General features: G+C 44.3%; 1 protein-coding gene across 1 annotated transcript in view; it reads right to left on the bottom strand.

Annotated features, from left to right (window-relative positions):
• The window catches only part of LOC112241718 (ankyrin repeat and IBR domain-containing protein 1-like), a 60,592-nt gene extending 57,255 nt beyond the window's left edge, over positions 1-3,337 (bottom strand). Inside the window, exon 1 of the mRNA XM_042316893.1 lies at positions 3,137-3,337. The gene's annotated coding sequence lies outside the window, so the exon portion shown is untranslated. The remainder of the gene's footprint in view (positions 1-3,136) is intronic.
• Between the last annotated feature and the right edge of the window lie 8,236 nt (positions 3,338-11,573).

Raw genomic sequence — 11,573 nt, 5'->3', positions numbered from 1 at the left:
GAGTGTAGGAGACAGTACCCAGACAGAGTGTAGGAGACAGTACCCAGACAGAGTGTAGGAGACAGTACCCAGACAGAGTGTAGGAGACAGTACCCAGACAGAGTGTAGGAGACAGTACCCAGACAGAGTGTAGGAGACAGTACCCAGACAGACTGTAGGAGACAGTACCCAGACAGACTGTAGGAGACAGTACCCAAACAGACTGTAGGAGACAGTACCCAGACAGACTGTAGGAGACAGTACCACATGTGTATTGTAATAGATTACAAAGATATGTACACAGTGTAGACTAGGACAATATCGTTTTGTCTTAGAAAGGCACAGACTGTATAAAAACCTCAACTCCACTCAGCAGTGCGAATGACAAAACATGCTACTAGCTAACGTTTGGGAATTCATGTGACAAACCAAGTCATTGTATTTTGTAACTCTTCCTAGGCACTTTACACAATGTTTGTTTACTTGGCTCAGCCTCCACATATTCAATGTGATTGTCTTTGATGGTTTTATTGTGGGGCCTGTTGGGACTGTTTTTGATGATTTTATTGTGGGGCCTGTTGGGGCTGTTTTTGATGGTTTTATTGTGGGGCCTGTTGGGGCTGTTTTTGATGGTTTTATTGTGGGGCCTAGTGGGGCTGTTTTTGATGGTTTTATTGTGGGGCCTGTTGGGACTGTTTTTGATGATTTTATTGTGGGGCCTGTTGGGGCTGTTTTTGATGGTTTTATTGTGGGGCCTGTTGGGGCTGTTTTTGATGGTTTTATTGTGGGGCCTAGTGGGGCTGTTTTTGATGGTTTTATTGTGTGATTAAATGGTTAAAATGGGACCCTGCCTACCAGGCGCCCAGGGCTTCTGAATCAAGTCCACCTACCGCAAACAGCGCAGTACAAATTGAAAAAAAAAGAAGACATTTCTGCAGAAATGTTTGACGATCGACTAGTGATGCCTTGAAGAAGATCGGCCAGTCGATGTGAAATCGACCGGTTGGTGACCACTGCTCTATGACCTCAAGTCACTGAGTCAGTGTCCACGTCAGTGTTATTCTCAGAGGCAACCTGGAACCCATCCCAGTCCGCGTGGTCACATGCCAGTCCATCTGGAAGCATAGATTCTGATTGGTCAAACCAACGTTGAACAGTCACTTGGCTTCATTTACACACACAGACAAATTCTGTTTGTTTTTTTTATGAATTAATTTAATTTCTCTCTCTACACTAATTGTTCTTTTGAACTATTAGATCACTTCTGGAAAATATTGGATGTGAAAAGATCTAGTGAGATACCCAATGGGCTAGACAATTCTCTTTTCATCTTGATTTTTTTTAATTTTTACTAACAATGTGGAAGTCAATCAATTCACCATCATCATTGACACAACAGAACAAATCAAATTATCGAAATATCCTGGGCAACCGAGAAAAAACGAATTCAATACAATTTAAGGCCAAGTGGCAAACAAAAATGCAGGCAGTATGAATGGAGGTGTGAGCATGCGGGTCTGGGCTGGTGAGAAGTACTCACGGTTTGTCTCTTAACGCAAGTTACAATACTTAGAAGTCCCCTAGTTTTTGTGATGCTGCATGAGATGTCCAGTTGAGTGACATCCAGGTGTGTAAACGTGACAAATCTGATTCAACATTCATGAATGACAGGTTGCAGGTACCCTAGCTATTAGAACTGTCAAATGGTTTGGAGCCCTATGCTGGATCTGGCCTGGTTTCATGACATCGTGTCAGTCTAGTGTTAGCTAGAGATTTCTCATCATCTCGCTCGGGGATGGGCAACTTTGATGGGGGTTGGGGACGCAAAAAAAGAAAAGAGAACTCTTCATGAGGGGCTGCAGTGGCTTATGGGTCTACACCCCCCCCCCCACACACACACACACACACAAAAGTTTCAGCTAATTTCCTGCAATTCTACTCATTTCTCCATAAGGTGGAGGCAAATGTTTGCCGTTTTTATTATAATAACTGATGATCATTGGAAATACCGACAGGGCAGAAAATACTGCCCACTATGGCACATTTTGTACCAAGGCTGAAGTTAGAAATAAACACTTTTCTTGGAAACACTGGGTCACTTGATAACTTGTTGATACTACTGTTCAATCTTTGATAAGAACGTACAACTAACATGATAGCTAGCTATTTATTATCTAAAAACTGTCAACCAAAACACTGTCCTCCTTGGCACTGATGCCTTTTCAAAAAAGGGTGATTATGTTTGCAGGTTCATCACCTGACTGCTAGCTAGTCAGTAGCAACCAAGATATTCAACAACAGACAAAGTAGCAACCAAGATATTCAACAACAGACAAAGTAGCAACCAAGATATTCAACAACAGACAAAGTAGCAACCAAGATATTCAACAACAGACAAAGTAGCAACCAAGATATTCAACAACAACAACAGACAAAGTAGCAACCAAGATATTCAACAACAACAACAGACAAAGTAGCAACCAAGATATTCAACAACAACAACAGACAAAGTAGCAACCAAGATATTCAACAACAACAACAGACAAAGTAGCAACCAAGATATTCAACAACAACAACAGACAAAGTAGCAACCAAGATATTCAACAACAACAACAGACAAAGTAGCAACCAAGATATTCAACAACAACAACAGACAAAGTAGCAACCAAGATATTCAACAACAGACAAAGTAGCAATGCCCAGAGCCAGACTAGACTGTAAAGATGAATTTTAGACCATTAACGGGATATCAAGTGGCTGGTATGTTTTCTAACTAGCATGGTTGTATCTACCTAGTTAGCTTCATCATCCAAACTTTTAGTTGTTTCAACGAAAGCCAACAGTTTTTTTTTTAAACGTACAAATGGTACTTACTAGTTAATTACTTACTCATTGTTCATGTTTGTAAACTAGTTAGCGAAGACATATCGGTGTTTATACAGATTAGCTAGCTAAAGTATCGTTAGCTAGCTGGAGAAAGCTAACTAACTAGCCGACGTTAGCTAACAACTCGCAACAGTGACTAGCTAGCAAATGTCATGTTTTTTTTGTTGTTGATGACTTTAAAAATGAAGTACACTTCTCTGGCGTGTCTGTGTTTTTGTTAACTAGCGAGATAAAGAAAACATTGATTAGCTAGCTAGCTAAGTAGACTTACAACAAGAGGCTCTTGCGGTTCCCCAGAATGTTGTCCTGTTGCCAGTGGCTCTCTATTCTTCCGCCAGGCAACGCTGATATTCCATAAGGCTTCTGTTGTCCTTCTAGCTGTTAGTCTGTGGGTGGAGCTGGCTGGGTGTAGCTGTTAGTCTGTGTGTAGCTGGCTGGGTGTAGCTGTTAGTCTGTGTGTGGAGCTGGCTGGGTGTAGCTGATATTCCATAAGGCTTCTGTTGTCCTTCTAGCTGTTAGTCTGGCTGGTCTGTGGGTGGAGCTGTTGTAGCTGTTAGTCTGTGGTGGAGCTGGCTGGGTGGAGCTGGCTGGCTGGGTGTAGCTGTTAGTCCATAAGGCTTTAAACGTCTGTGGTAGCTGGCTGGGTGGAGCTGGCTGTGTGTAGCTGTTAGTCTGTGGGTGGAGCTGGCTGGGTGTAGCTGTTAGTCCATAAGGCTTCTGTTGTCCTTCTAGCTGTTAGTCTGTGTGTGGAGCTGGCTGGGTGTAGCTGTTAGTCCATAAGGCTTCTGTTGTCCTTCTAGCTGTTAGTCTGTGGGTGTAGCTGGCTGGGTGTAGCTGTTAGTCCATAAGGCTTCTGTTGTCCTTCTAGCTGTTAGTCTGTGGGTGGAGCTGGCTGGGTGTAGCTGTGGCTGGTCTGTGTGTGTCTGGCTGGGTGTAGCTGTTAGTCTGTGTCCTTCTAGCTGTAGCTGTCCGCTGGCTGGGTGTAGCTGATATTCCATAAGGCTTCTGTTGTCCTTCTAGCTGTTAGTCTGTGGGTGGAGCTGGCTGGGTGTAGCTGTTAGTCTGTGTGTAGCTGGCTGGGTGTAGCTGTTAGTCTGTGTGTGCTGAGCTGGCTGGGTGTAGCTGTTAGTCTGTGGGTGGAGCTGGCTGGGTGTAGCTGTTAGTCTGTGGGTGGAGCTGGGGTGGAGCTGGCTGGGTGTAGCTGATAGTCCATAAGGCTTCTGTTGTCCTTCTAGCTGTTAGTCTGTGGGTGTAGCTGGCTGGGTGTAGCTGTTAGTCCATAAGGCTTCTGTTGTCCTTCTAGCTGTTAGTCTGTGTGGAGCTGGCTGGGTGTAGCTGTTAGTCGGTGGGTGGAGCTGGCTGGGTGGAGCTGGCTGGGTGGAGCTGTTAGTCTGCGGGTGGAGCTGGCTGGGTGGAGCTGGCTGGGTGTAGCTGTTAGTCTGGAGCTGGGGGTGGAGCTGGCTGGGTGTAGCTGTTAGTCTGTGTGTGGAGCTGGCTGGGTGTAGCTGTTAGTCTGGCTGGGTGTAGCTGTTAGTCTGCGGGTGGAGCTGGCTGTGTGTAGCTGTTAGTCTGCGGGTGGAGCTGGCTGTGTGTAGCTGTTAGTCTGCGGGTGGAGCTGGCTGTGTGTAGCTGTTAGTCTGCGGGTGGAGCTGGCTGGGTGTAGCTGTTAGTCTGTGTGTGGAGCTGGCTGTGTGTAGCTGTTATTCTGCGGGTGGAGCTGGCTGGGTGTAGCTGTTAGTCTGTGTGTGGAGCTGGCTGGGTGTAGCTGTTAGTCTGTGTGTGGAGCTGGCTGGGTGTAGCTGTTAGTCTGTGTGTGGAGCTGGCTGTGTGTAGCTGGCAGTGTGTGTGTAGTTGGCTGTGTGTAGCTGGCTATGTGTAGCTGTTAGTCTGCGGGTGTAGCTGGCTGGGTGGAGCTGTTAGTCTGCGTGTGGAGCTGGCTGGGTGTAGCTGTTAGTCTGTGTGTGGAGCTGGCTGGGTGTAGCTGTTAGTCTGTGTGTGGAGCTGGCTATGTGTAGCTGGCAGTGTGTGTGTTGCTGGCTGTGTGTAGATGGCTGTGTATAGCTGGCTGTGTGTAGTTGGCTGTGTATAGCTGGCTGTGTATAGCTGGCTGTGTGTAGTTGGCTGTGTATAGCTGGCTGTGTGTAGATGGCTGTGTGTAGCTGTTAGTCTGCGTGTATGGTTGGCTGTGTGTGTAGCTGGCTGTGTGCACTCTGCCCTGCCTCTGTTGTTGTCAGCCACGGACGCTCAAATCACCAGACTGCCAGTTGAGTGTTATCAGGAATCAGGGCTGCGCTGTAAATTGCAGGATGTTTTTTTTTCGTTCTAGGAAGTTTGAAGTCAGATAATGATTCCTTTTTTTTTTGTCGAAGAATCTTTCAAAAATATTTTGATGTAAACAATTGCTCATTATCCTGTCTGTTTACTATAAATTAACCGGTAAACGCCTCCACGCTTCCAGAAAGTGAATAGTACACATTGGAAAACAAATGAGTGGTTTTTCTCTTGTACAACTAGCACTTGTAACTTTCTCCCACTCGAGGGCGGCAGAGTCCATCAATTCAATGGTCATTCTTCTCTTGGTCCTGGCTTTCTCAAGCGATGATGTCTCTCTCTCTCTCTCTCTCTCTCTTTCTCTCTCTCTCTCTCTCTCTCTCTCTCTCTCTCTCTCTCTCTCTCTCTCTCTCTCTCTCTCTCTCTCTCTCTCTCTCTCTCTCTCTCTCTCTCTCTCTCTCTCTCTCTCTCTCTCTCTCTCTCTCATATATTCATATATAGATAGATATAGAGAATCTCAATCAACCAATCAATCAATCAATGGGTCGATTCGATTATGCTGAACCGCGTGGGCACCGGTATATGGCCCGTGACGTGAAGACGTTAAACTGTGCGGGAGGAGCGCACTCTCTAATAGAACAGTAATCTACGACATGTTGCACCATGCTGTCATGTTGTCAAGAATGCAGCATGGCGCATCGTCCAGAAACACAGGCAACAATATTGTAATGAAACAGCAGGGAGCAGGTCTCGAACCCTCGACCTTCTAGCCCGAAGTCCTGCGCGCTGTCGACTGTACCGCAAAAGCATAATCAAGCGGTAGCGTCGATTTCCTCGCTTATAAACCCAGGATCGTTACAATATCTTTGTTCCATTAAATATATGTTTGAATTTTCAAACGAGTTTTTATTTGCAAGGCAGATAAAGCGTTTTTTATCAAAAGCAATCCCTCTTTGCATGTGAAAACAGAATACTCATTTACAGAATACTCATTACTCCATGTGCTTAGATACAGGGCACAGACATCAGTTCAACGTCTAGAAATTTGGATTTTTTTTTTAATGTAGCCCCATGGAGGGTCATGCAATTTGTAATTGATTAAATGTAAATATTTCTCAGTGTTTTAAAAATAGTTGCTTATTAGGCTATTTATCCATGTGGAGCCCGACGCCGCCCCTCATCTGATTCTCTGCTGGGTGCACAATATCAAGTTCACCTCTCGGCTATTTAGTGTGATATCAATCACATGATCCATAGCCTAAATAAGCTAAAGGGTACGAAGTGCATGCTGGGAGATGCACAGTGCCAATGTTATATTTCTAAAATAGCTGCTAGTATGGTATAAATAAAATGATAAACAGTGGTTCGAGTCCTGAATGCTGATTGGCTGACAGCTGTGGTATATCAGACCATATACCATGTGTGTGACGAAACATTTATTTTTACTGCTCTAATTATATTGGTAACCAGTTTATAATAGCAATAAGGCACCTAAGGGCGTTGTGGTATATGGCCAATATAGCACGGATAAGGGCTGTGTAAAAACACTTGTGCACAAGAACAACCTTTAGCCGTGGTATATTGGCCATATACCACACCCCCTCGTGCCTTGTTGCTTAACTAGGCTGCATTAAACACTGAAATGGACATTCCAACCCTGAGCTCCGCCTGCTCTGCTCTTACTGATCCAAAACGTGTTTGTGTGCTGCTTAACCAATGGCTGTGCTGTGTGCTGCTTAACCAATGGCTGTGCTTGTGTGCTGCTTAACCAATGGCTGTGCTGTGTGCTGCTTAACCAATGGCTGTGCTTGGCTGTGCTGCTTAACCAATGGCTGTGCTTGTGTGCTGCTTAACCAATGGCTGTGCTTGTGTGCTGCTTAACCAATGGCTGTGCTTGTGTTAACCAATGGCTGTGCTTGTGTGCTGCTTAACCAATGGCTGTGCTGTGTGCTGCTTAACCAATGGCTGTGCTTGTGTGCTGCTTAACCAATGGCTGTGCTTGTGTGCTGGCTGTGCTGTGTGCTGCTTAACCAATGGCTGTGCTTGTGTGCTGCTTAACCAATGGCTGTGCTGTGTGCTGCTTAACCAATGGCTGTGCTGTGTGCTGCTTAACCAATGGCTGTGCTGTGTGCTGCTTAACCAATGGCTGTGCTGTGTGCTGCTTAACCAATGGCTGTGCTGTGTGCTGCTTAACCAATGGCTGTGCTGTGTGCTGCTTAACCAATGGCTGTGCTGTGTGCTGCTTAACCAATGGCTGTGCTGTGTGTTGCCTGTGATGGCAGTTCAGGAGGAGAGTCAAAGGTTTCTTCCCATTTATTTATTTTGATTAAGTCGTAGTCCCCCAAAAAATCCCAATCTTACACGTGGACGAGCCTATAGGCTGTTCTGTTCAGTTTGACAAGGAGAGCACGAAGATGAGAAGGAAGACTGGAGGTCAACTTTAATAGCTGGCTACAACTATAATTGATGTTATTAAAAACAAATGATGTTTCTTGCCCATTTTACATATTTATCAGAGTTATTGACCTCATAATAGCTGGAACTTGAAGCAGCATAATGCAGGACAATCAGTCAGACTATAGGCTGCTACCGCAGATCCAGAGATGTGTCAGTCAATTCCTCCAGCCACCACACACTCTTTAAATAGCCTACTTACATGTCACTGAGGGCCTGTTAAGTTAAAACCAAGACTGAAATATGAGGGGTTATGAGAGGGTATGCTACAGGCCTACCTTGTATGAATTAAAAGGGTGAAAAGGCACTACCCATTGTTAGCTTATAAACAGATCTCATTTTACAAAGTGATCGATAACAGGGCTTTGGTCCCGCGATGCTTTCTGCTAGAAACAAGCTGCAAAGTACCCTGGGAAAGATGTGACTCCGATGCATTATGGGAATATCACTGTTTAATTTCTTTGACGTTCAGAGGCTGAGCTATTCAACCTTCTATAGCCGATGGAGACAACAACATAGACCTGGGAAGTCATCTAATTCGGTCACTATTGATTGATGAAGCTATTCACTTTCTGTACAATGGAAGATGTTTAAACCCAGGCAGCTTTTAGGGAAACACTTGTGACCTTCTGTTGTTGGGTTAAGTTCAACGACAGAGCTTAACCCAACGACAGAACTTAACCCAACGACAGAACTTAACCCAACGACAGAACTTAACCCAACGACAGAACTTAACCCAACGACAGAACTTAACCCAACGACAGAACTTAACCCAATGACAGAACTTAACCCAACGACAGAACTTAACCCAACGACAGAACTTAACCCAACGACAGAACTTGACCCAACGACAGAACTTAACCCAACGACAGAACTTAACCCAACGACAGAACTTAACCCAACGACAGAACTTAACCCAACGACAGAACTTAACCCAACAATAGACAGACAGAACTTAACCCAACGACAGAGCTTAACCCAACGACAGAGCTTAACCCAACGACAGAACTTAACCCAACGACAGAACTTAACCCAACGACAGAACTTAACCCAACGACAGAAGACTTAACCCAACGACAGAGCTTAACCCAACGACAGAACTTAACCCAACGACAGAACTTAACCCAACGACAGAACTTAACCCAACGACAGAACTTAACCCAACGACAGAACTTAACCCAACGACAGAACTTAACCCAACGACAGAACTTAACCCAACGACAGAACTTAACCCAACGACAGAACTTAACGACAGAACTTAACCCAACGACAGAACTTAACCCAACGACAGAACTTAACCCAACGACAGAACTTAACCCAACGACAGAACTTAACTTAACGACAGAACTTAACCCAACGACAGAACTTAACCCAAACTTAACCCACAGAACTTAACCCAACGACAGAACTTAACCCAACGACAGAACTTAACCCAACGACAGAACTTAACCCAACGACAGAACTTAACCCAACGACAGAACTTAACCCAACGACAGAACTTAACCCAACGACAGAACTTAACCCAACGACAGAACTTAACCCAACGACAGAACTTAACCCAACGACAGAACTTAACCCAACGACAGAACTTGACCCAACGACAGAACTTAACCCAACGACAGAACTTAACCCAACGACAGAACTTAACCCAACGACAGAACTTAACCCAATGACAGAGCTTAACCCAACGACAGAACTTAACCCAACGACAGAGCTTAACCCAACGACAGAACTTAACCCAACAATAGAGCTTAAGAACGGTTTCTAAAAATGCCTTTCTACTGCTCTGGTCTGTCCAAGACGTGAGGTTAAATGGTAGATGCTCTCTGCTGTCCACTTTGTTTTAATTGTTATTTTGGGTACAGGGGAGGGTCACTTGGTTTTTTTTTCACCCCCAAGGCATTCAGGGAGGGTTTAGGTTACATAGATTTTGCTGACGGGATGGTCATCCCATTTTCATTTCAGAGAGGTCTGATATTCTCCATGTAACCGTTATTATAAATAATGTTCCCTCCTTTACATCAATTTGAGCAGAGTTCGCGGTGGGTCGGAGCGGGGCACCTGGTTCAAGCCCTGGAAGCAGCCCCGGGGTTCCGAAACCAATGCAATTAACTTTCACCCGCGCCCGGGACAGATTCATTCGGATCCCCTCATTGTTCTCAATGGGGGATGTGATCGCGTGTGGTTAGACTCAGCGCTTCCCATTTACATAGGATAGACCTAACGTTCTGATCATCGTTTCGAAATGCAGCGATTTTAAAGTATTCCGTGACGCTGATTATTTCAGAAAATAAGTTATTGAAAAGTCTCTTTCAGGGATTGCCTTTGCTTTACCAGATACTGTGTACTCTTTTGGTGTTGGACAAACGCTCCGACTCAGTGCTCACTAACCAGTGGATCGACTGGTCGATCTATAAGGCATTACAAGTCGATCACCAAACATTTCTATGGAAATGCCAATGACAAAGCCTTGCGCTCATATTTTGTTTTTCCATTCGTCTTGGTCTGCTGATGAGAAGCCCCGCGCGCCTGGTAGGAAAATTGTTCCCATTTTGAACCATTTCATTTGTCTGATGGGATAAACATTCCTGCCTACCCAGGGGACCAGGAGAGCTAAATAAAGTATGCCTACCGCGCTGGCCAATCAGATAGCTCAAATCACCGTGCCTACAACTTCCACGACCCCAGAGCAAAGTTTGATACAAGCCTGGGTGATATTTAATAACCTTTAAAAACCATGACCAGAGAGAGACTGTCAAAGAGTACAGCAAAGTTTGATACTAGCCTAGTTCAGTGTGCCCTCCTTTTCATATATATACAGTATATATATATATATATATATATTAACAAATGATTTGATGAAACATTGGCCTCACTGCTATTAGCCCATAGAAACACATTGAATAACAGATTCATACACTGAAAAACAGATAGTAAAAAACGAATCTAACGGAAGTTTGTTTTGAAGTGTCTGATATCCCAGAGATATAAGAGAAAGGCCTGGAAACGTCCTTCTTTTTAAGCATAATGAACCCCTTTTTTAGACACTAAACTACTTCCATGAACGTTTTTAACTGCTACCGGGCTACCTTCATGACAGTCTACTGAGGCTTCTGGGAAATACACGCATACAGGACTAAAAAAAAAAATCATCTGAGTGGTAGATCTCCGCTTGCTTTTTGACTCCGAAGTTATAACCTTGACTCCGAAGGTGACCTTGACACCGAATGTGACCTTGACTCCGAAAAGGTTGGTGACCATTGCTCTGACTTATGATCAGAGTCAAATCCAGCATATTGCCTCTTTATAACGTCCCCAATATGTTCCAGGGACACCGTACTACTATGGCTGACCCTGTAAAACAACACATTACACTGCACCTATCATACTACTATGGACGACCCTGTAAAACAACACCTATCATACTACTATGACCCTGTACAACAACACCTATCATACTACTATGACCCTGTACAACAACACCTATCATACTACTATGACTGACCCTGTAAAACAACACCTATCATACTACTATGACTGACCCTGTAAAACAACACCTATCATACTACTATGACCCTGTAAAACAACACCTATCATACTACTATGACCCTGTACAACAACACCTATCATACTACTATGACCCTGTAGAACAACACCTATCATACTACTATGACCCTGTAGAACAACACCTATCATACTACTATGACTGACCCTGTAAAACCACACGTTTCACTGCACCTATCATACTACTATGACTGACCCTGTAAAACAACACCTATCATACTACTATGACCCTGTAAAACAACACCTATCATACTACTATGACCCTGTAAAACAACACCTATCATACTACTATGACCCTGTAAAACAACACCTATCATACTACTATGACCCCCTGTAAAACAACACCTATCATACTACTATGACCGACCCTGTAAAACAACACCTATCATACTACTATGACCCTGTAAACAACACCTATC

The sequence above is a fragment of the Oncorhynchus tshawytscha genome, unplaced genomic scaffold, assembly GCF_018296145.1.
Source record: "Oncorhynchus tshawytscha isolate Ot180627B unplaced genomic scaffold, Otsh_v2.0 Un_contig_4095_pilon_pilon, whole genome shotgun sequence".
NCBI classification, from domain to species: Eukaryota; Metazoa; Chordata; class Actinopteri; order Salmoniformes; family Salmonidae; genus Oncorhynchus; species Oncorhynchus tshawytscha.
This window is presented reverse-complemented; position numbering and strand designations above follow the sequence as displayed.